Genomic DNA, 26,029 nt, shown 5'->3' on the forward strand with positions numbered 1-26,029 from the left:
ATCTCACGAGTGGAACGTCGAATCACAGGCGCATCTCTAGTAGGGATTAGTTCTTGGTCAAACACATTGGTGTGTGGAACAGTGGAATCACTCATGTCAGTAGTGAGTGGAGTAATGGATTCACTCACATCAGTAGCATGACTATCCTGATGATCATCAGTAACATCGGATATACTGTCCCGTGACGCACACTGAGCATCTAAGGTATTGTTTGGATAAGGAGCCAAGTCTCTGAGAGAAACAGTTGATTCACGACCATCCTTATACCGCACATGGGCATAAGTTGGGTTAACCTCTTTCAACTCGACTTGGTCAACCAGCGGATCATTCTTGCTTGATCGGACAAATCTACGAAGTAGGACTGGACCTGGGGTTGTCAGCCACGTTGGGATTGAAGTACCAAAAGATGATCTCCGTTGAAAGCCAAAGAATCTCTCATGAGGAGTTGTATTTGTGGATGTTGAGAGAAGCGATCTGATTGAATGTAGCACATCTGGAAGCACATGTTTCCCACTGTGAATCTGGCAGACTCGAGGATTTTAGTGCAAGACGGACAGCCTTCCAAATGATACCATTATACCTTTCAACCTGTCCATTCCCAATCGGATGATATGGAGTAGTTTTGCTTGTCGCTATCCCTCGTTGTGATAAGTAGTTCTTAATCTCTTCCGACAGAAAGGATGATCCACGATCAGAATGGATGTAGCTAGGCAATCCACACAAAGTGAATAACTGGTCGAGGCATTTGATTACAGTAGACGAGTGCATGTTTGGGCAGGGAAATGCAAATGGAAAACGTGAATACTCATCTATTACAGTCAGTATGTACACGTTGCGTGATGCCGAAAGCAATGGCCCCTTGAAATCAATACTTAGTCGTTCCATGGGCTGTGTTGCTTTGACCAATGTACCAGGTATTGGATGATAGAACTGAGGTTTCAGTTCAGCACAAATTTTGCAAGTAGAGCATGTTCTCTTCACCTCCTCAGTAGAAAAAGGTAAGTTCTTTGATCTTACAAAGTGCAACATTCGAGTCACACCTGGATGGCACAAGGCTTTATGGATATCATCTAGGCTAGATGTTGATACTGAAGAAAGAAATGCACGAGTAAAACTGTCTGGTGCCACGTTGTCCTTTCCAGGCCTATACTTCACAGTGTAGCAAAATGAAGCTAGTTCAATTCTCCAGTCTTGTATCTTGTTATTCTTGATTTTTGAACGTTTCCTGTTGTCCAGCATGAAAGCTACAGAGCGCTGATCTGTTACCAGTGTGAAATGGCGACCAGCCAGAAAATGGCGCCACTTGCGCACAGCTTCAATGATAGCTGTCGCCTCTTTCTCTAAAGGTGGGTAATGTAGTTCGCTACCCTGCAGTGTTCTTGACATGAATGCAACTGGCCGACCACCTTGGTTTAATGTCGCAGATATGGCAACTTCAGAAGCGTCACACTCAACCACAAAAGGACGACTTTCATCTATGGATTGTAGTGCTGCTCCTTTCAAGCTCCTTTTTTAGCAGATCAAAAGCTTCAAGGGCAGTCTTACTTAATGGGAAGGCATTAGCACTCACAAGTGGCTGTATTTTGTCAGAAAAGTTCGGTATCCATTTGGCATAGTAAGCGAACATACCAACAACTCTTCTTAGAGAACGCACATTGGTGGGAGGAGGAAATTCCTGTAGAGGTTTAAGTCTTTCTTCATCTGGTTTGATGACGCCATTACCAACATGATACCCAAGAATATTGATGGATGTCTTGTTTTCCACAGATTTGTTTTTGTTAAGAGTTAAATTTCTTTGCTCTACAGCTTCAAGAAACTTACTAACATTTGCATCATGTTCCTGCTGATCACGGCCTGCAACTGTGATATTATCTAGATACGGGAATGTGTCTCTGAGTGCCTCCTCTTCAACCATCCTGTCCATGGCTCTCTGAAAAACGGCCACACCATTTGTAAGACCAAACGGAATTCGGCAGAATTGGTAGAGTCTACCATTTGCCTCAAATCCTGTGAACTTCCTATCAGTTCTTGTATTGGAACTTGATGATATGCACTTTTAAGATCAAATGTTGAAAACACTTTGTAGTGTGCGAGGTTATTGACCATCTCATCAATTCTAGGCAGTGGATACGCATCAAGCTCTGTATACTGATTTATGGTCTGGGAATAGTCCACACACAGTCGTTTCTTGTGTCGTTGTAAAGGATCCTTGACAACTACAACTTGTGCACGCCAAGGTGATGTACTGGGCTCAATAATACCATCTGCGAGAAGACGAATGATTTTCTTGTTCTATAAAGTTCTTGTCATCCTTGCTGAAACGCCGGGACTTTGTTGCAATAGGTTTAAACTCAGGAAGAAGATTTGCAAACAATGATGATTCACCCAGTGAAGCTACTGAAAGTGCCGATACTGATTTTTGTCCTAGGGATTACCAAATCAGGATTACTGCCATCAAATTCAATGATAACACACTTGTGTTGCTTCTGGAAATCTTGTCCAAGAATGAGGTCACTGCAAAGATTCTTAAGAACACCCAGTCGAGTGGATGTATAAACATGACCATTTATGTTTAAGTCCACCAAACAGTGCCCAAGAACATGGGTCTTTAGAGTCGTCATGGCCATAGATATATCTTGAGATGAAGGAGAGATTTTAAGCTTCAGGTTTTTGGCGACGTGTTCACTTACGAAACTATCTGAGCTACCAGAGTCAATTAGAGCTGTTAGATTATGTCCACAGATAGAAACACACAAAGAAGCTTGAGACAGACTCTGGGGACAAGCGGCAGTAATTGAACAGATTGTTGGTGAAAATATTGCAGCTGAAGTACTGTTATTACTTTTGTTAGATCTGGACTGACATACTTTTGCGAAATGACCTTTAATGCCACATTTATTACAACACACATCCCGAGCTGGGCATGCCCTCCTATTATGAGTGGCTCCTCCACAGAAAAAGCATTTCTTTCCTGTTGGATATGTTGTAGCTAGAGGATGTTCACGTGGAACGGGTACTTCATCGGTCGAAGAAGTGTCGATACTTGCAGCTGAACATCTCCCTGATGACGTATATGATTCGGAATTTTTCTGTGCCAGGTCTAGAGCATTTGCTTGATCAAAAGCTGTACTAAGATCTAGTTGCTTGTTTTTCCAGAAGTCGTTGACGAATTAGTGGAGAGGAAATCCCGTTAATAAAAGCATCTCGAATTAGTTCTTCACGATATTGCTCTGCATTGACAGGTTTGAGATTACAATCCCTACTGAGCTTTCTTAATTCTTGTAGGAATTCACTCAGGGTTTCACTAGACTGTTGTTGTCTGGTTGCAAGCAAATGGCGAGCGAATATTTCATTTGGTGGCTTAATATACAATTCGTCAGTGTTGTAATAGCAGTATCATAATCATTGCAGTCTTCAATGTATTCATAAACATTATGACTCACGTAATTGATCAGAGTTCTGTACTTGTTTAGGAGCATGATCACCACATTCGTCGATGAAATTTGTGAATGTCCGATGCCAGTGTTTCCATTCTTTTGCAGCGGTGGGAGAATTTGGGTCTAAGTCGAGACGAGCAGGTTTCAAGAGAGTGTCCATGATAAACAGTTAATTAAATTGTTGTATCCAATGTAGGCTTTAATTAACTGTAAACTTACATAATGGAAAGAAATAAACATTCAACCCATAATACCACATTACCAATATGGCGGTCCCACCGGTGCTAAGTTATTTCGAACTACCGGTGCAACGTAATTAATGTCCCATATTATAAGATAAAAATGTTACGTCAGAAATACAAGTAATTAAAATGATTTCAAAGAAAAATATCAATTTGTGGTAGGTGGTAAAGTGACACTTGTACAATCATTAACATATATCACAATGTTTTCATGCAGACTGCCTCTCTTCCCATGCTGGGAATGATATACGGTATGTTTGAACCGTGTACTCCAGCAATAAATTCATTCAGTCCCTGTTGTTCACTCTATGTGCTGTACTGTCTGTCATTCGTGTCGATCGTGACCTAATAAAAGGCAAAACAAAAGAAGACAGCAATAATCAGTGTAAGTCAGAAAATGTTAGTGGCAATGAATTTTGTTTTTAGCGAATTTAGTGAGGACAAACAAGACGCTACTCGTTTTTTAAAGCGAATTTAGCGAGAACAAACAAGACGCTACTGGTTTTTTTTTAGCGAATTTAGCGAGGACAAACAAGACGCTACTGGGTTTTTTTTTAGCGAATTTAGCGAGGACAAACAAGACGCTACTCGTTTTTTTAAGCGAATTTAGCGAGGACAAACAAGACGCTACTCGTTTTTTAAGCGAATTTAGCGAGGACAAACAAGACGCTACTGGTTGTTTTTTTTAGCGAATTTAGTGAAGACAAACAAGACGCTACTGGGTTTTCGTGACGCCAAATGGTGCTGTTGTAAACAATACCATCTATATTATATATAATGTATCAATTACAGAATAGATGAATTTATCTAAAGAGGTGAACTTGTATTTGGTAATGTTAGGTAGGGCAAGCTTAGAACCCGCTTCAGACAATGGCTGTTTCGCAGCGGTCAGGATAGCATCAAACATATCTGGTTTTATTACTGCCTTTTTTATTCATTTGTCTGAAATCTGCCGAGCCAGTTGTACAACATTTTGGCAGAAAAATAGTAATGAAACCCGTCCCTCAGCCCAAAATGTCCCAAATGTTGAATGGTGTGTTGTTGTACAAATTATGTACCAACACAGCCCAAAATATCTCACGAGTTGCATGGACAAAACACACACACCCACACACACACACACACACATACACAAAGATACACACATACACAAAGATACACACACACACAAAGATACACATACACACACACACAGAGGAAAGCACATACCATTGCCTTTAGTATAGCAATCTTTGGACATTGGATAGAAAGTGAAGGAAAAAAAAGATGAAAAAAACAAGAAAGAAGACAGATTGGTTGAACACGAATGAACGGCACACAGCCGAGGACAATTAATCTCTTTAATATAATTAGCTTTAGTCTACTGGAAACATGCTACAATTAATGGCATTCAGCTGAGGAAAATCTCTTTAATTTAGTCATTAAAAATGGTTCATTAGACACATGCTACAAATACTGGCGGCAGCAAGGTGAAGACAGCCCATCTGTAACAGAGGACCACGATCTGCTGGTGATATTTGATATTATTCCACAATACGCTACCGATTGAAGAGTTTCCCCAAGTATATGGTGCATGCAAAAGTTGGTACCTGAGATACATTGTCACTGCTACTGTCAGTGTGACACTGTGACAATTGAATAACCAGAATTAATAAACCAAATGAGATACCTGTCACCAACGCAAGACTGGTGACCAGATAAATATGTGTCACTCTGAAGAGATAGAGAGACGTTATGCAAAGGTAGACGGACCCCTGACCGTGGCAACTTTAAATACAAGCCGTCGCCACAGACACCGATGGCAGCTTCAAGCAAGCCTCCCTGCTGGACTCACCCGGGGACAGGCGGTCCCCACTCCAGGGAAGCTCTCCCCATGGGGATCCCCACCGTGGGAGAACCGATATAGACACACTACTACGAACTTGTGCAGACTGTAATGTAATCAGTAGTATTTCAATTAAAAAATTTTGTAACCAAAGCAAAGGTGCCACAAGTACGATTAAGTGCCACAGTGAATGAACGAAGTTGTAGCTGTGACCCACAACGTGGGCAGTTCCAACCACTGATTACCTGAAGAAAGCAGACCACGACCATCTAATGCTGAAAGGGGTGGTACATCACGACAACTCCGAAAAGGCCCACAATCACTGCTCCTGTAATTATGTACAGACTTGATGATGACCCTGAAAGAGAACAATCATTTAACATAGTAAAAAAATTCTTTTATTGACCGTAAGCTAGACAGCTCATTGGTTCAGCAATAAATACATTACATCATGGTGAACAAATATGACAAAGAGTAAAACAAAATATACAAATATTAGGAGAATGCAGACAATATAAGTTGATCTAAATATAAGTATTTCTCACATTTATGGCACCGTATAAATATTTTCCAAAATTTCGTAAATGCTTAGTATTATCAATTTTAAACAATTTAATAATTTTAAACCATTTAATAAGTTTACTACCGTTGTACAGACAATTCGACCAAAAATCATCAGGAACAATATACATAGTATTATTTTCTCAATAGTAATCTAAAAGATACATGATAAACACTCACAAGATTGATTTTTTTTCTGACTAAAATTACTTGCAATATTTTGGGTGGGTTTAGCAGGTGGATTTCTATTTGAGCTGCTAGGTCTATAAATGAACTACTGTTCACTTTAAACAGGTTAGAGAGATAACACCCATCTGACTATATGTGAAACAAGTTTGAATATTGTTAGTGGACAAGTACATTTCATTTTATTTGATTTTGTTGTAAACACAGGCATATTTAAGATCTAAAATAATAAATATTATTATATCTGGACAGTGATTTTATTTGATTTTGTTATAAACACAGGCATATTTAAGGTCTAAAATAACAAATATTATTAATCTGGACTGAGTGATTTTATTTGATTTTGTTGTAAACACAGGCATATTTAAGGTCTAAAATAACAAATATTATTAATCTGTACTGAGTGATTTTATTTGATTTTGTTATAAACACAGGCATATTTAAGGTCTAAAATAACAAATATTATTAATCTGGACTGAGTGATTTTAATTGATTTTGTTGTAAACACAGGCACATTTAAGGTCTAAAATAACAAATATTATTAATCTGGACTGGGTGATTTTAATTGATTTTGTTATAAACACAGGCATATTTAAGGTCTAAAATAACAAATATTATTATATCTGGACTGAGTGATTTTATATCAAACATTATAAAGCAAAAGAGGTAGAAAATAACACAACTATTATCATACCTGGGCTGGTCGATTTTATTGCGACAATTTCTATTTCTACAAAACAAAAAATAAAAAACATTCATGTAAAAATATATACGATATAATCTGCGATTGCAAAATAAACATGATGTTAATTGTTTTAAAGGTGCTATGTCAAAATTGAAATGTTATTATTATTAATTATAAATTTTTGCTTTGAAACATAAAGTTTATACCATCAGCTACAAGACTGAAAATTTACAACTAAATAATTCAATTTATTGGGTGATTTGTTTTTGTTATTTCAGGGTGGAATCTTGAGAGTGTGTTACACGCATTAACTAGTGACATCACTGTTTTATGCGCACACATTCAGTACACTAAGTTTACCCAGAACTCTTTGTGGTCAAGTGACAAAAGCAACACAAATGATGGCTATGAAATATTTAGCCACAACGTATTCCAGTCGGGAAACCACTCGTCGTCCAGTTACAAGACTTTTAAAAATTATTATTCTAGCGTTGATTATGGAAAAAGTATGCATAGAATCAATTATTTGTAGTTATTTATTATAAATAAATGTAAAAATAACAAGATATCGTACCTGTAGTTTCAACTCTGACCTAGCACCTTTAAAGTTACCAACCCTAGTATTAGGACATTATAGAGATAACCATATCATTAAGGTGATTTTAGATTTGAGCGTGTTATTGTCAATTTGATCCCGCAAATGTCATTTGTGACCGAAAGCATTAGCTTAGAAGTAAAAAATTAAACATTTATGGGCATCAAATAGACAATACTCAAATTCAAGATAAACTACAGCAAGATCTGAATAGTGTAGAGAAATGGTGTTCCTATAATAAAATGCTCATCACAAAAAAGACCAAATATATGACTATGGGAACAAGACAAAAAGTTACAATCCAAAGTGATATTTCTCTTATAATAAATTCAGAATGTCTGCAACACACTGATTGTGAAAAACGTATAGGAATTAAAGTTGATAATAATTTAAAATGGACAAATCAGGTTAAACATTTGTGTTCCTTGATCTCTAAATGTCTGTATCTGTTATCGAAAATCATTAGGTATTTAAATTTAGATGCAAGAAACTTTTCTACAATGGGTATATTTTACCACTTATCGATTACTGCTGTGTAATTTGGGGAAACTGTAATCAGGATGGATTAGAACGTTTACAAAACTGCAAAAGAGAGCTGCAAGGATGATATTAGATGTAGATCCTATTACTTCATCTGCCCCACTATTCAAACAGTTAAAATGGATGACAATGGAAACACGAATCCACTATCACAAATGTTTACAAATTTATAAATGTCTATACAATAAAGCCCCAAACTATCTTTCAAACTTATTAATATATGTTGGAGAAAACAATCCCTACAACCTTCGAAATGTAGAGGATAGAAATCTATTAATTCCAAAACCTAAAATGTCTTTATTTAAACATGCTTTCAGTTACTCTGGACCAGTACTTTGGAATCAATTACCTAAAGCTATCCGAGCATCGCCAAATACTGCTGTTTTTAAATATAGACTCAAGAAATATTTTCTAAAATAATATCATTTGTACATATGTTTATTGCCATAATATATGTATTTTCTATTTGTTCATAAATGTATGTATTGTAATTCTGTATTGTTTGTACCTGAGGGCCTCAGGGAAGATTAGCTTTTGCTAACTGTGTTACCCTCACTAAATAAAGAATTTATTATTATTATTATTATTATTATTATTATTATTATTAATAACACCGGCACATCTAAAAACTCCATATGATTATGTCCATTGTAAACTGAATCATTTTTCTACGGAACTAAGGGTAAATTTGGTATTTCTTGAAGAAAAAAAACACCTGGCTACAATCTAACTGTAGACCCTTGAATCGTTGACTTCGCCAATTCCAACACACTCTCCATCAGTTTACAATTCAAAATAAATATATATTAAACCTATAAGTATGTGTGTTGTACTGGTTTTGCAAGATAGTCTCAAGGTTTATGAATTGTCTCCAGGGTGACAGCATATTAGTATGACACACACAAGAAAAATCCATTCTATTTTGTTTGATGGATAACAAGATTAGCACACAAAACTACTATATATGCGCATCACCCATTGGCCTATTTCTCGTACATCACCCATTGGCCTATTTCTCGTACATCACCCACTGGCCTATTTCTCTTACATCACCCATTGGCCTATTTCTCGTACATCACCCACTGGCCTATTTCTCGTACCCATTTGCCTATCTCTCATACATCACCTACTGGTCTATCTCTCCTACATCACCCACTGGCCTATTTCTCCTACATCACCCATTGGCCTATTTCTTGTACATCACCCATTGACCTATTTCTCGTACATTACCAACTGGCCTATTTCTCCTACATTACTCATTGGCCTATTTCTCGTACATCACCCACTGGCCTATTTCTCGTACCCATTGGCCTATCTCTCATACATCACCCACTGGCCTATTTCTCGTACATCACCCACTGGCCTATTTCTCCTACATCACCCATTGGCCTATTTCTTGTACATCACCCACTGGCCTATTTCTCGTACATCACCCACTGGCCTATTACTCGCACATCACCCATTGACCTATTTCTTGTACATCACCAATTGGTCTATCTCTCATACATCACCCACTGGCCTATTTCTTGTACTCATTGGCCTATCTCTCATACATCACCCACTGGCCTATTTCTTGTACATCACCCACTGGCCTATTACTCGCACATCACCCATTGACCTATTTCTTGTACATTACCCGTTGGCCTATTTCTTATACATTACCCACTGACCTATTTCTTATACATCACCCACTGACCTATTTCTTATACATCACCCACTGGCCTATTTCTTATACATTACCCATTGGCCTATTTCTTATACATCACCCACTGACCTATTTCTTATACATCACCCATCGGTCTATTTCTTATACATCACCCATCGGTCTATTTCTTATACATCACCCATCGGTCTATTTCTTATACTTCACCCATCGGTCTATTTCTTATACATTACCCACTGACCTATTTCTTATACATCACCCACTGACCTATTTCTTATACATCACCCACTGACCTATTTCTTATACATCACCCACTGGCCTATTTATTATACATCACCCACTGGCCTATTTCTTATACATCACCCACTGGCCTATTTCTTATACATCACCCACTGGCCTATTTCTTATACATCACCCATTGACCTATTTCTTATACAACACCCACTGGCCTATTTCTTATACATCACCCACTGACCTATTTCTTATACATCACCCACTGACCTATTTCTTGTACATCACCCATTGGTCTATTTCTTATACATCACCCATTGGTCTATTTCTTGTACATCACCCATTGGTCTATTTCTTATACATTACCCATTGGTCTATTTCTAATACATTACCCATTGGCCTATTTATTATACATTACCCATTGGCCTATTTATTATACATTACCCGTTGGCCTATTTATTATACATCACCCACTGACCTATTTCTTATACATTACCCATTGGCCTATTTATTATACATTACCCGTTGGCCTATTTCTTATACATTACCCATTGGCCTATTTCTCGTACGTTAACCATTGGCCTATTTCTCGTACATTACCCACTGGCCTATTTCTTATACATTACCCATTGGCCTATTTCTTATACATTACCCATTGGCCTATTTCTTATACATTACCCATTGGCCTATTTATTATACATTACCCGTTGGCCTATTTCTTATACATTACCCATTGGCCTATTTCTCGTACGTTAACCATTGGCCTATTTCTTATACATTACCCATTGGCCTATTTCTTATACATCACCCATTCGCCTACTTGTTATACATCACCCATTGGTCTATTTCTTATACATTACCCATTCGCCTACTTGTTATACATCACCCATTGGTCTATTTCTTATACATTACCCATTCGCCTACTTGTTATACATTACCCATCGGCCTATTTCTTATACATCACCCATTCGCCTACTTGTTATACATCACCCATCGGCCTATTTCTCGTAAAACACCGTCCAAATAAATAAACAACTTTAGCCAAATGAAAGTTCACACACACACACACAAAGAAAAAAAGTATTATATTTTTATAATATCACATTAATTTATTGGATACACTACCTATTTCACACACACACACACACACACACACACACACACACACACACACACACACACACACACACTAAAATTGTTAACCAAAACAGGAGCTATCTTGTGAAGTTGACTATCTTGGCTAATGTTTAATATACATTATAGTAATAATTTTACAAATACATACATACATACATACACATATATATATATATATACATACATATATACATATGATACACATATACATATACAACCGTGTCCGGTGTATCGGCGCGTCCGGTGATTCGGCGCACTTGGTATTTTGCATGAGTATGCTTAGGAAGTTGTCATGTTGTCGGAGTTTTTAACGAATTAAAGTTCAATTCCTTTTACAGTGGTTAATCAAGTATCAACATATTTATTTTTACGGGTGCAATTTTTTTTTTTTTTAGAATTATCAATAATTATATAATAATTTCAAAATAAATCATTCACCTGTTTTCGTGTTTATAAACGTTATAAGTAGGTCATCCTTATTGATATTAAGAATGTTAAAACCAGTCTAAAAACATCTTTCCCGCATTTTAAAAATTATAGTAAACAGTATAAATGTAATTATTTTTGTTGGGTTATTTTTTTATTTAAACCGAAAAAGAACAGAGGCAAATGCAAACAAAACGAAAATTTTACACCTTAATTGACAGTCATTCCATTTCACAATTGTCACATTGTTATAAAAATAAAAGCGAAATAAGATCCACATGTGTGCACAATCTACCCGAGAAAAATAAAATCCATGTAGGCATCTTAGCCATGCATGACAATGAACATGTATGCATCTGCAGTACTGTGCCACTCAAGAAAACGATTCCGAAGCTGATCATGAGATGGGTCATATGTGATCATTCATTTTCATAGTAATATTTTTAACAAGACAAAACAAAAAAGTACTAAAATAATTCTGGGACAATAATGTAGCGTTTATGGGCTAAAAGTGAGGTCATGGGCGGTTTATAAATAGCGGGGTCACGATCTACATCTACTGCGCCGAATCACCGGACATGCAAATCGTTTTGGATACAAGGGGGTGCCTATATTTATGCACCATTTTAAAATGTTTATTCACTACAGACATAAAACAGTTTGTAGTGTATTTCAGATTATGCACTTCTTCATTGGTGAGAGACGCATTTTATTTCACAATGTTCACATAGAAAATGGTCCTTGAAAGCTTAGGTGCGCCGATACACCGGACAGCACTGTACATATACATATACATATACATATACATATATATATATATATATATATATATATATATATATATATATATATATATACATATATATATATATATATACTGTAAACCCTGAAAAAAATCAATTTCGCGTCGTTCGCGTCCAACCTTATATCGCGAAATTAATACGCACGCACTATTTTCCAGTTTGAAGAGTGCTTAAAGTAATTTGTTTCGTTTTGAAATATTTTACTGCGAATAAAATTAGAAAATTTGTTTCTAATTTTCATTATTATTCATACTTACCTAGTGCTAGCACAACAATAATGCTATTCAACCTGAGTCATACCTACACACTGCAGAATTCTCTCCCTTGCCGGATATGCGCAATGCTATCCTTGCACGGGCTACCTGTAACTTCATTCTCGGTTCAAAGTCCACCCAAACCCACCGAGGGAAAGCCTCATAGGGGTAGGTGGGAGGTATATTTTGTTGTGCTAGCACTAGGTAAGTATGAATAATAATGAAAATTAGAAACAAATTTTCTAATAGTCTTATTCAACTTACTGTGCTAGCACAACAAATATGCTATAACGGACGTGCAATGACACCGTTAGAGCACGTGAATTCAACATTAATGGGCGGAGATAAGAAAATAGAGGACTTACCCGTACCCAAAAAGCTCCTTTGAAGTAATGACATGGAGATAGGATGAATCACGACATACGGTAACAAGGAGTCAAAAAACTTTTGGGAATAAAAAGGGGCTTCCCAAAAGAAAAACTCATCCCCATGAAAGGGAGGAAAAACATCTCCCCAGGGAGAGGAAACGGTAGACAACACTACAAAAAACCCCATCCCTCAGAAAAGGGTGGAGTGTTAAACATGTCCGAAGCGTGAATCGATGGCAGTCGGACGGAAAAGAGGTCGACCCCTTTCCGTTGCCCTGCGCACAGACACGACGTGTTGAGCCGCAATGACTGTCTGGATCCTACGCGTACCGTCAGGACCAACCACCATATCCCGGAAATAGAAACGGTCAAAAGTGTGCCGTCCTTTCCAAACCCCTGCATTCATGACCTTTATAATATCTAAAGAGTCATGAAAATTCAGGGAAGCAGAAATGGCTCGGATCTCATGTGGTTTAACAGAGAAATTCCATAACACATGATCACCCGCCATCTCATATGCTAGCTTGATGGTAGCTGCTATCCATCGAGACAAAGCATTTTTTGTGACATCACCAGGCCTAATGGTATAAGAAATAAACAATCACTTTTTACCCTGCCGCCGGTTTTTCGTACGCTCCAAATAATACTTCAATGCTCTCACCGGGCAAAGAAGTCTATCCGAGTTATTAGATGACAGTGTACGAGATAAACTGTGAATGACAGTAGGTGGAAACTCTTCCCCCGGAGACTGGTTTTTAGCAACAAAGATAGGGTCGGTACGTAAAGTGAAAGACCCGTCCGAATTGTAAGCAACCAAGTCATGCAAAAAAGCATGTATCTCACTGATCCGACGACAAGCCGCCAGTGAAACCAGAAACAGAGTCTTCCACGTCAAGGCACGAAGACTAGCAAACCTCAACGGCTCATAAGGCACACCTTTAAGGGCATGTAAAACCAGAAAGACATTCCATTTCGGAATAATGGAAGGTCGTTCAACTGTGGATTGCAACGATTTAAGTAAATCATGCAACACCAAGTTCGTAGAAAAGTCACGACATCCACACTGTTTAAGAGTAGTGAAAATCGCAGCTCTGTGACTTTTCACTGTCGTGACTTTAAGTTTCCTTTCTTGGACCAACGCCAGAAAGTACTCCGCTAAATCGTTGACAGTAGGCGATAAGGGTAGAGTAGAGGAAATATCCTTTTTGAGGTGGGGGTGTGTGACGGTACATGCTCTTAATCTCTTTTCGCCTGTGGCGATATTAATTGTTTTAGAAGGCCGTGTGCAGTTCCAAATGCACTTAGCTAGGTGGGCAACTTGTTACGTAATACTTCTGCGCGACGGTCGTCTAATACACACCCAGCCCAGGTGCGGAGCCATGTGGCCAGTAGTTACGTAATACCTCCGCGAGTGCGGTTTTTACAACCGTGATTGGCGACAGCCAGTCTGGCGATTTAAGAAAATATACCGACTCTGGGAGAGGTGAAATATCAGATGATAGGGGGAGGACCGCCTTGTACCCCCAGGCGATATTCCGATTTTTATAATAAATAGCTAGAATTTTAGAGTTATGAGGAGAAGCAAAAAGGACAGAACGATAGGAAGGTATCCCGGGGGAACGTTAGTCTGGTTGGACTTTGGTAAATATTTTATTTCTGCTCTGTTGTATAACCTTGATGTGACTGATGTGACTTTTAAATATTTTAATACTGTATTATACCAATATTCTTTAGACAGTGTCTTCGGTCATCTGACGAAGTAAATCGTAGACTTTTTGTTCTAACATTATACGAGTATTTGGTAATATAAAGCTTAGCCAGTTATCCTAGAAGACCTAGGTAAACTGTAGGTTATTGTCTTTATTGTGATAGGTACCAGTATTAATTCTGTGTTACAAGGTTACTGAATGAGTAGTTAAGGGTTAATTAAAAACTAACCAGTTAGGAATAGTGTTGTAATTCCTTTATTAATTAAGTTCCCCTGGAAGCGTTTCTCAATTATTACACGTGTGGGTGTTGTGTCACGGTGAAGTGATTCGCATATTGTGTAAACTAGACACCTAGAGATTAACTAATTAAGTGATCAGTTCTGGGTTGTCATTATTTGTTGTTATTAATTAACTACTGCGGCAGTACATTTGTCAGCGTAGGTTAATACAGATTCCAAAGTGTATTGTGTTTTTGTTGTGTTTTCTAGTGAACTAAACGTGCTATATTACATATACTTTATATAAGATCGTATCTCTGATCATACCTAGAGACGAGCCAACGCGGGTATATACCGCCCGTTACAGAGATCCGGGATCTGAAACGGGACATGCATATTTAAAAAAGTATTGTTTGTAAATGGGGGCTTTATAAATTATTTTTACAAATAACCAGAAGTAGCAACGTTGTTCACTAGAAAATTAATTAATAATAAGTGCGTCATATCTAAACATGGATAAGAATTTGCTGGATAGGCCTACGCTCAGTGTAGTGGAGATTAAGCGAGCACGTAAGGCCGAGTTAGTTGAAATCGCGGGTGAGCGAGAAATGATTTAACATCAGCTAAAACCTTAGGTGATATAATGACAATTATTATCCAGGAAGTTTTTGGTGATAGTCCTGTTATGGAAGACAGTGAGATTGTTCCAGAGATAGAGATAAATGAGTTAAGTGTGGAACAACAATTAGCTTTTAAAAAGCTTGAGTACGAAAAAGAGGAACGTGCATTAGATAGAGAGAGAGAAGAGAGAGAGAGAAAAAGAAGATAGAGATAGGGAAGAGAGAGGTAGAGATAGAGAAGATAGAGAGAGAGAGAGAGAGAGAGAGAGAGAGAGAGAGAGAGAGAGAGAGAGAGAGAGAGAGAGAGAGAGAGATAGGGATAGAGAATTCCAGTTAGTAAAATTAAAAGTGGAACATGAGTTAAAGTTGAATACTGAAGAAGTCAGACGAGAAGCCGGAAATGGGTTTAACATGTCGGAGGCTTATAGATCAGTGCCGGTATTTGATGACCAGGAGGTAGATATGTTCTTCCAACTTTTTGAACGGGCCGCTAAGCAGCTAAATTGGCCGCAGTCTAAGTGGACATTGTTAGCCGTGTCTAAGTTTAAGGGGAAGGCTAGTGTAGCTTATAATTCAATGAGTGATGAGCGAGCAAGTCAGTACGACCTAGTTAAGGCGGTAGTGTTGAGGGCGTATGAATTACGACCTGAGGATTATCGTTTACGGTATAGCGAGTTGAGGAAAACGCAGGGTCAGTCTTATAGTGAGTTTGTGGCTAAGAAGGCAGGGATGTTTGATAAATGGGTGGTGTCTCATCAGGTAGAGTCATATACCGAGTTACGGGAGTTGTTGATCTTACAGGACATTAAAAATGGATTACCAGTTAGCTTACGTATTCACTTAGAGGATCGTGAAGTCAAAAAGATAGAGGAGGCAGGCATAGTGGCAGATGATTACGTGTTAATACACAAAGCTCAGGCAGTACAGGGTAGCTCTTTACAACAGGGTGATAAGAAGAAATTTCAGCCAGGTTTTTCCCGGGAAAGTAACTATCGGGGAGAGTCATCTAGTTGGTCAGCTAGTCAGGCAAAGAATGCACCTGGTGGGCAAAGTAAGGATAAACCTGCGTTATCAGCCAATGCACGAACTTTTCGTCCACATTGCAGCTACTGTAAAAAGGATAACCATCTTGTCGGGGACTGTTTTAAAAGGAAACTCGATAATGCGCACGTGGTCGGTTTAGTGAGGTCAGCTCCGTTAGCGAGAGAGTTAATGGTTAGTCCCATGGTAGAGAAAGTAAACCCGTATGTGTCCACTGGTATGGTTTGTGATGTGAAACAAGAATTGAGTCCTAAGGCTATATCAGTCTATAGAGATACCGGGTGTAGTCAGAGTTTGATCACGCAAGAGTGTTTAGCTGGTATTGAAAATTCAAACATAGGACGTAGTTTGGCCTTAACCTCGGTTACTGGAGAAAAAATGGTTGTTCGGTTACATAACGTTTTCTTGTGTTCGAAGTTTGTGACGGGACCAGTCATTATGGGTGTTGTGAAGGACTTGCCCGTTGAAAACATAGGAGTTTTGTTGGGCAATGATTTGACTAGTCAGTGTTGTCAGCCGAAATGTGACCAGTTGTTAATTAAAGACAACCCTTTACGAGTAGGAGAGAGTGAGGGTGATGAGATTAGATATCCTGTGTGTGTAAAGACTAGGGCTATGGCCAGTAGGTTAGCACGGGACCTAGAGGATATTTGTGGTTTGTCTGATACGTGTGTGAGCCATGAAATTGGAGTGGATGAAGTTATCAGTAACTTGGTAGATAAGTCAACTGAGGAATTAAATGTGGTGGAACCTGTTGATCTCCCGCAGAGGGGAATTGAACCAGTTGTGTTTGATAGAGGGGATTTACCTTGTAATAGACAAGAGTTAATTCTAGAGCAGGGGGCTGATCCAAAATTGTTGGCAGTTCGCTCTACATTGTTAACTGAGAGAGTATTGATGAATAAAAGAGTTAGGGATAGGAGGTTGCCGGCGACCGAACTAGCTAGGAAGCAACTGAGCCATGCTCAGAGCAAAATAAAATCAGTGTTTGATAGGAAGGCCAAGAGTCGGGAATTTAAACCAGGGGATAAAGTGCTGCTGTACCTTCCCATTAAACGGGGTTCTGTGCAGAACAGGTATTTCGGTCCCTATGTTGTGCACAAACGGGTTAATGAGACAGGGTATGTAATAAACACTCCTGATAGGGTTAGAAAAAGTAGGTATTGTCACATCAATTTGCTAAAAGGTTATTTTGACAGACTGCCGATAGTTCCAGAGTTACCGGTCCAAACTGAGAGTCACTCAATTTCCTGTGATGACGTCAAGACTGCAGAGGTCAAGTTGACCAACAGCCAGATTCTCGCAGACTTGAACCCCCAGCGAGCAAAGCTGACTACGTTGAAACAAGACAATGTTTCCATTTGTCAGGACCTTCCAACGGTTACCAACACCTTAAGCCAGGATGTGCGCTTGGAACCCAACGCTACACCGATTCGACAGCATGCCTATCGGAGAAAACCTGGAAAACATGCGACACTGAAAAAGAAAGAAACGAAGTTCCAGTGGTCATTTGAATGCGAGAAGTCATTCAACCGTCCCAAGCAGATGCGCTACTCGTCTCCCGTGATGGCAGCACTAGACTACCGAATGCCGTTCAAGCTAGCTGTGGATGCCAGTGACGGGGGTGCTGGAGCTGTGCTGTTCCAAGAAGACGAAGACGGACTGGACCATCCTAATGAAAGCCTCCAACCAGAGAGTTTTGAGATGGAGTCTTCTTCTGCAAGAATACCCAATTACCATTGAACATATCAAGGGCACATCCAATGTAATCGCTGATGCCCTGTCCCGAAGTTGAACGTTATGATAATGTGATGACATTCTTGATTTCTGTTTTGTTTTTAAATATTTTATTTGTATACCAGGGACTCGGAGACTCAGTGTGATTACTGGTAGTCACCTTATTATTACATGTGTTATAAATGCCCGTATGCGTCGGTTAACGCACCTTTTTGTTTTAATGTAGTATATTTCCCTATTCCTAGAGTAGAGGAAATATCCTTTTTCAGGTGGGGGTGTGTGACGGTACATGCTCTTAATCTCTTTTCGCCTGTGGCGATATTAATTGTTTTAGAAGGCCGTGTGCAGTTCCAAATGCACTTAGCTAGGTGGGCAACTTGTTACGTAATACTTCTGCGCGACGGTCGTCTAATACACCCAGCCCAGGTGCGGAGCCATGTGGCCAGTAGTTACGTAATACCTCCGCGAGTGCGGTTTTTACAACCGTGATTGGCGACATCCAGTCTGGCGATCTAAGAAAATATACCGACTCTGGGAGAGGTGGAATATCAGATGACAGGGGGAGGACCGCCTTGTACCCCCAGGCGATATTCCGATTTTTATAATAAATAGCTATAATTTTAGAGTTATGAGGAGAAGCAAAAAGGACAGAACGATAGGAAGGTATCCCGGGGGAACGTTAGTCCGGTTGGACTTTGGTAAATATTTTATTTCTGCTCTGTTGTATAACCTTGATGTGATTGATGTGACTTTTAAATATTTTAATACTGTATTATACCAATATTCTTTAGACAGTGTCTTCGGTCATCTGACGAAGTAAATCGTAGACTTTTTGTTCTAACATTATACGAGTATTTGCTAATATAAAGCTTAGCCAGTCATCATAGAAGACCTAGGTAAACTGTAGGTTATTGTCTTTATTGTGATAGGTACCAGTATTAATTCTGTGTTACAAGGTTACTGAATGAGTAGTTAAGGGTTAATTAAAAATTAACCAGTTAGGAATAGTGTTGTAATTCCTTTATTAATTAAGTTCCCCTGGAAGCGTTTCTCAATTATTACACGTGTGGGTGTTGTGTCACGGTGAAGTGATTCGCATATTGTGTAAACTAGACACCTAGAGATTAACTAATTAAGTGATCTGTTCTGGGTTGTCATTATTTGTTGTTATTAATTAACTACTGCGGCAGTACATTTGTCAGCGTAGGTTAATACAGATTCCAAAGTGTATTGTGTTTTTGTTGTGTTTTCTAGTGAACTAAACGTGCTATATTACATATACTTTATATAAGATCGTATCTCTGATCATACCTAGAGGCGAGCCAACGCGGGTATATACCGCCCATTACAGAGATCTAATAGATATAGTTAGGAGAAATATTTGGATAATCGTTTTTTATTCAGTTACGGGTATTATAGAATCCCCGTGACACTCGCGTTACAATTTTTGATGTATCCGTGTCATGTTTCATGTCACTATTGTGAAAAATGTGTGGTTTCATTACCTGTAGTATGTATTAGTGTAGGAAAATATCAAGTGTCGTTTGTTAGAAACAAGAAATAAATGATAGAGAGGAAAAAATAGCTATTTCGGTTACTCGCGTTACATTGTGCCAGGTGGTCTATTTGACCAAGAATTACAAGCATAACATATCATATTATGTAACTGCAATGGGTGTAACATGTAGGTATTAGATATGCTATTACATATATGCAACCTGTATTTGATTTTATAAAGCATAATTTATGTATTGTGACCTTAAAAAATATGCTTTTATTTTATTTATTTGTCAAAATAATAGGCAAATAATAGGCAAATATTCAGCATATGATATCTTTTTAGCAACAACCTCAATGACAATTTGTTTGTTTTTTATCCAAGAACTTCAGCATATTGTTGATCACAAAACACATTCATTCATTAAAATAATTAATATTTAAATTTTAAGTCTTTGTCCGCTTCGTCATGGAATTGCCCATATATATACACACACACACACACACACACACACACACACACACACACACACATTTAAATAAAAATGTCTTTACAGCAGGTTTGAATCTCTTTGCACCTAACCAGTGCACAACTGGTTAGAGGCCATGGCATGTGCTTTCCTGTCTGTGGGAAAGTGCACATATATAAAAGATCCCTTGCTGGATTAGAAAAAATGTAGTGGGTTTCCTCTGATGACAACATATCAGAATTACCACATTTGACATCCAATAACTGATGATTAATTAATCAATGTGCTCTAGTGGTGTCGTTAAACAAAAAACAATGCATTAAAACATGTTTTATTTTATAAAATAAATAATTTGTAATGTAACATTGATGATTGGTTTAGTTTAAAAAATTTTTTATTAAACTCCTTGCGATATACATGCATTATAACAGTGCTTGAAATAATCACTTATCCGTTTGTCCTGACAAGTGATAACCTGCTGGGACAAGCAAAATGTACCTTAGTGGTTGTCTAGTGGACAAGTAAAAATGTATAATGTTGTTTCATTTCGAACAATCAAAAACATTGTTGTTACTTTTGAATAAAACTAACAACTTGTTTGGACAAGTAAAAATATTGATGGACAAGTAGATTTCTAGATGTACTTGTCCTGTGGACGAGTAAAATGTTCTGCTTATTTCTATCACTGGTATATGTATATAAATTATATATTGCAGTTGAGCTGTCGCCTAACCCGGCCGGGGCGGGGCGTAGCTCAGTGGTAAAGCGCCCGCCAGATGCGCGGTCGGTCTAGGATCGATCCCCATAGGTGGACCCATTTGGGCTATTTCTCGTTGGGATGGTGCATATAAAAGATCCCTTGGTAGACCAGTAGAGCTCATTTTAATCAGATTGGCGCATCACCTGTACTATGGAATTTACTTCTGAGCCGGTTCATTTTATTGCACACAAAAATAGTTTGTTTTGTTTTTTGTTATTTCCAAAACACTTTTAATTTTCTTCTTACGTCAAACCAAACTGAAGTTATTAAAAAAAAACCACACACAAAATTTTTATAGAATGATGGGACGGACTATAGAAAACAATCGGCTCAAAAATAAATACTGTAGGCAGTGTAGCCGTGTAGGCCTAACTGTCGATAATGCGTTGTCAAGATCAAACCGTTTTTAACAAAACACCCTATTGTCCGAACCAAATTGTTAACAACTACGAAAAATTACTCTCCTACCTTTATTTGCCGTTAGATTTCCTCCAAAAATTGTCCAGACACAAATCTTGAAAAACCCCATTACAATGACACAGATTCCACATACCAGATGCTAACCATGTCATCTATATCGACTTCGCTGAGAGCGCATAGGGAAAAAAGCATGTAATTTTGTATCAGCTGCCATTTTGACTTTTTATGGAATATTCTTCAAGAGGGGTGAAAGGATAGGACTTAATCTAACAACGTCATAACATGTTATGATATAAAAGCAAACGTGATGACGTTATATTATTATTTTTAAAAATTATTATTATTATTTTAATGATACCACTAGAGATCATCGATTTCATATTAATTGTGTCACATACTTTGGAGACTTTCACCCCTCTTGAAGAATATTCCATAAAGAAACAACATGGCAGACGGCAGAAAACTACATGTATTTTTCCCTATGCAATCTCAGCAAAGACAATATCGGCGACATCGTTGCAGTCTCGTGTGTGGAATCTATATATTTGTAGTGGTTTTTTTGCGATTTGTGTCTGGACAAACTTTGGAGGAAATCTAACGGCCATTAAAGGTAGGAGAGTAATTTTGTGTAGTTGTTAACAATTTGGTTCGGACAATACAATACAATACAATACAATACAATAACTTTATTTCCATGTTCATATATGTATAATAAAAACATAGCCTGGTTGACCAGCAAAAATAAAGTACATAAAATTAAACGCTAACATAAAAAACAACAACTAAACTACAACTCTTGTTTAATAAAGTACATGTAGTGTAACAGGTTCTATTGTCTTTTGTCTGTTCTTCAATATTTGGTTAATTAAAATGAATAAATATTATTAAGTGGCAGGGGGTCTAGTTAGAAGGCTAGTTCGTGCTGTGTCCAAATCTGAGCAGAGTTGTGCGACTGTAATGAGTTGTGTTTTAGGGCAGTTGATGATATAATAACATTTTTCGTATTTATTTAGTGTTTGGAATATTGGGAATTCTTGTGTGAGTGTAATAAAATATTTTCTTCTGTTCGTTTCTAGCTGTTTGCAGTCCACGAGAAAATGTGCCTCATCTTCCACTGCCTCTTTGCAAAGCTTGCAGAGTCGGTCTTTTCTGAGAATATTGTGATACCTGCCTCTTTCGATTTCGAGGCGGTGTGCACATATTCTAATTTTAGTTACATGTCTTCTTAGGTTACAGTTATTTAATGTTTCGAGGTATAGGGCAAGTTGATATGGTCGTACTATGTGTTTATAATATAACAGTTTTTTCGGAGTCTTTTAATTTTTTTTAAAGTATTGCCTGTAGTTGTGTTGTAGTTTTTCGGTTACTAGTTTGTTGAGAGTTTCTTGTTTTTTTGGTGTAGTGTCAATAGTTGTTATGTCTATGCAGTTTTTCTTAAGCATGTTTGTTGTGTAGTTGTGAAAGCTGTTTTTGTTATTGTTATCAAGTAGCTTGCTGTATTGAGCAGCATCAAGTAGAAGTGTGCGTTCTTGAGGTAGATTTTGTAGATGTGCCCAGTAGCTTATAATTTTCTGATTTATTTCATTTATTAGTGGGTATCTGCCTAGTTCACTTTTACATGCAATATTGGTTGTGTTTCTTCCTACCTGTAAGTTGAATTTGCAAAATTTTATATGTACTTTTTCGAATGGTTCCGATTCTAAAATGTCTAGTAGTTTATTAGGGTCATGTATTTTCATCTTATTATTTAGTTCAATGCCCCAGATTTCACAGTTATAGAGAAGGATCGGTTTGATTAGGGTGTCGAATAGTTTGTCATATATCTGGGGAGGTGGAGGTGATCCAGAAAAGGATTTTTGGAGTCTGAATAGGGTTTTACGTCCTTTAGTAGCAAGATCTGTTTTGGTTGTACTCAAGTTTCCATTGGTGTTAATGGTACAGCCCAAATAGATATATGTGTGTGTCTGTTCGATTTGCTCCATGCCGTACTGAAATGCTACATGTTTTGGTTTTCCTTTCTGTATAACCATGGAGTTTGTCTTTTTTAAGTTGACTGATAAGTGCCATTGTTGGCTATAAGTGTGGAGTTCGTCTAACGCTTTTTGTAGACCTTGTTGAGTTTCTGATAAAAGTACTAGGTCATCTGCCCATAATAAATGCGACACTCTTTCATTTAGTAGGTGGGGCTTGTGGCAGTCGCTGGAGAATGTCATATCGGCTAAATATATACTCTTCAAAAAAAGAAACGCAAAAGGGTACAAATGGGTTATAACTCCGATTTTATGTTTCCTACCGGTTCATGCTTTGTGAATATAAGGTCATTGCATGTCCCAAACACATTCCCACGGTTACATTCGATAAAACGCAGCTACTGTACAATAAAGTTCCAAAATGTGAATATTCGCAAAAACGCAGCCACGTGCAAACCATGTCACCACTGCACGTGCGTTGTCTGCACGTGCAACATGAACACCGACAGTATAAAAGTGCAGGGTGTGCGCTTGCCTGGCCTCTGTATCTGGCCGACAGTTGACAATCCAGGACATGCCACGTCTCAGTGAACCGCAGAGAAACAATGCCATCGGCCGACTAGACGCAGGCGAATCCAGAACGGCCGTTGCCAGGGCATTCCATGTGTCCCCAAGCACCATCTCCAGACTGTGGGACCGTTACCAGCAACATGGATCAACACGTGACCTCCCTAGATCCGGTCGACCACGGGTCACTACCCCCGGGCAGGACCGCTACATCCGGGTACGCCACCTTCGGGAACGATTGACTACTGCCACCTCCACAGCCGCAGCAATACCAGGTTTGCGCAGGATATCCGACCAGACCGTACGGAACCGCCTACGTGAGGTAGGAATTCGTGCCAGACGTCCAGTTCGAGGTGTCATCTTAACATCACAACACCGTCGACTCCGACTGCAGTGGTGCCAGATTCATCGACAATGGCCTCAACTGCGATGGAGACAGGTGTGGTTCAGTGACGAGTCCCGATTTCTGCTCCGACGTCATGATGGAAGATGTCGCGTGTATAGGCGTCGTGGTGAACGTTATGCGGCAAACTGCGTGCAGGAAGTGGACAGATTCGGCGGGGGTAGTGTCATGGTGTGGGCAGCCATCTCACGCACTGGCAGAACTGACCTGGTCCACGTGCAGGGCAACCTGAATGCACAGGGCTACATTGACCAGATCCTCCGGCCACACATCGTTCCAGTTATGGCCAACGCCAACGCAGTGTTCCAACATGACAACGCCAGGCCTCACACAGCACGTCTCACAACGGCTTTCCTACAGAACAACAACATTAATGTCCTTCCTTGGCCATCGATATCACCGGATTTGAACCCAATTGAGCATCTATGGGACGAGTTGGACCGACGCCTCCGACAGCCACAACCACAGCCCCAGACCCTGCCCGAGCTGGCAGCAGCCTTGCAGGCCGAGTGGGCCACCATCCCCCGGGACGTCATCCGTACTCTGGTTGCTTCAATGGGCAGGCGGTGCCAGGCAGTTGTCAACACACGCGGAGGCCACACCCGGTATTGACTCCAGATGACCTTGACCTTGGTGGTGTGTCCTATCACTTACTCACAATGGACTAGAGTGAATTGTGAACAATCCTGCAACATTTGGTAATTATCGGACTCACCATTCAATAATTAAATCAATTCTCCAAATGTTACGACAATGTGGTTTTGCGTTTCTTCTTTTGAAGAGTATATGTTAAACATAGTGGGACTTAAATTATCTCCCTGTTTCACTCCTACTGTAGATGGGAACATGTCAGTTATTTGATTGTTAATTTTGACGGCTAGTTTGGTTTTGCTGTACGTGGCTTTTAAGATCTGAAAGAATTTCCCGCCAGGTGATGCGCCAGTTCCGGATCACTTCCGGATCACCTGTAGTTACCGATCAGTCTGTCGGTATATTCAATTTTTAGTCATTTCTATGTAAATTTCATTAAACAAATATTCTAACAAACAAATAATACATGTTTCTTGAAATTGTACGTAAAATAACTGTAACAGTATATAGTCTTGGTTTTATTTTAGACGGCGATACATAACCACTATTAAAACTTTACACGAACAGACGACATGAAAAAAAGAAGACGTTTAAAAAGAGAGATGAAGTTTTTGATGTTTTTCTTTTTATATCCTTTGAAATTTTATAGTACGAGTAAGGGAAACATATATAGATTGTGCATGACTAGTTTTATGAAAAGTGATGCCACAAACGACATACTGTAACTCCTCAAAGGGGACACACTTGATACGCCAGTTGCGGATCACTCACAAAACGGAAGTATTTACGTTGTAACTGCCGCTAGATGGGGCGATGAACGCAGGGTTTATCTCAAGACTCAAAAACGTTGAACACGGTGGCATCTTTTTCTCCCACTCCCCCCCCCCCCCCCTTTATAACAATAACAATATAGATGATGATGATGATGATGATGATAACAATATAGATGATGATGATGATGATGATGATGATAATAATAATTATTATTTTTTTCTTCTTAAACCTCTCTTGATTCGTCATTTTAACCACTAGTTCATAATAATTCGACTCTGTATGTCTCGGGGCCCATGTCA

The 26,029-nt window shown here is 38.7% G+C and overlaps 2 long non-coding RNA genes across 2 annotated transcripts; both read right to left on the minus strand.

Moving 5' to 3' along the window:
- Positions 1-1,512: 1,512 nt before the first annotated feature.
- On the minus strand, positions 1,513-3,785 carry LOC121373227. Its single transcript, XR_005958045.1, has 3 exons — positions 3,750-3,785; positions 2,262-2,264; positions 1,513-1,793 (listed from the first exon to the last, which is right to left on the minus strand). It is a non-coding gene; the product is annotated as an uncharacterized LOC121373227 (long non-coding RNA).
- Positions 3,786-3,810: 25 nt separating this feature from the next.
- On the minus strand, positions 3,811-25,718 carry LOC121373228. Its single transcript, XR_005958046.1, has 4 exons — positions 25,677-25,718; positions 6,946-6,981; positions 5,750-5,862; positions 3,811-4,024 (listed from the first exon to the last, which is right to left on the minus strand). It is a non-coding gene; the product is annotated as an uncharacterized LOC121373228 (long non-coding RNA).
- Positions 25,719-26,029: the final 311 nt, after the last annotated feature.

The sequence above is a fragment of the Gigantopelta aegis genome, chromosome 5 (genome assembly GCF_016097555.1).
Source record: "Gigantopelta aegis isolate Gae_Host chromosome 5, Gae_host_genome, whole genome shotgun sequence".
NCBI classification, from domain to species: domain Eukaryota; kingdom Metazoa; phylum Mollusca; class Gastropoda; order Neomphalida; family Peltospiridae; genus Gigantopelta; species Gigantopelta aegis.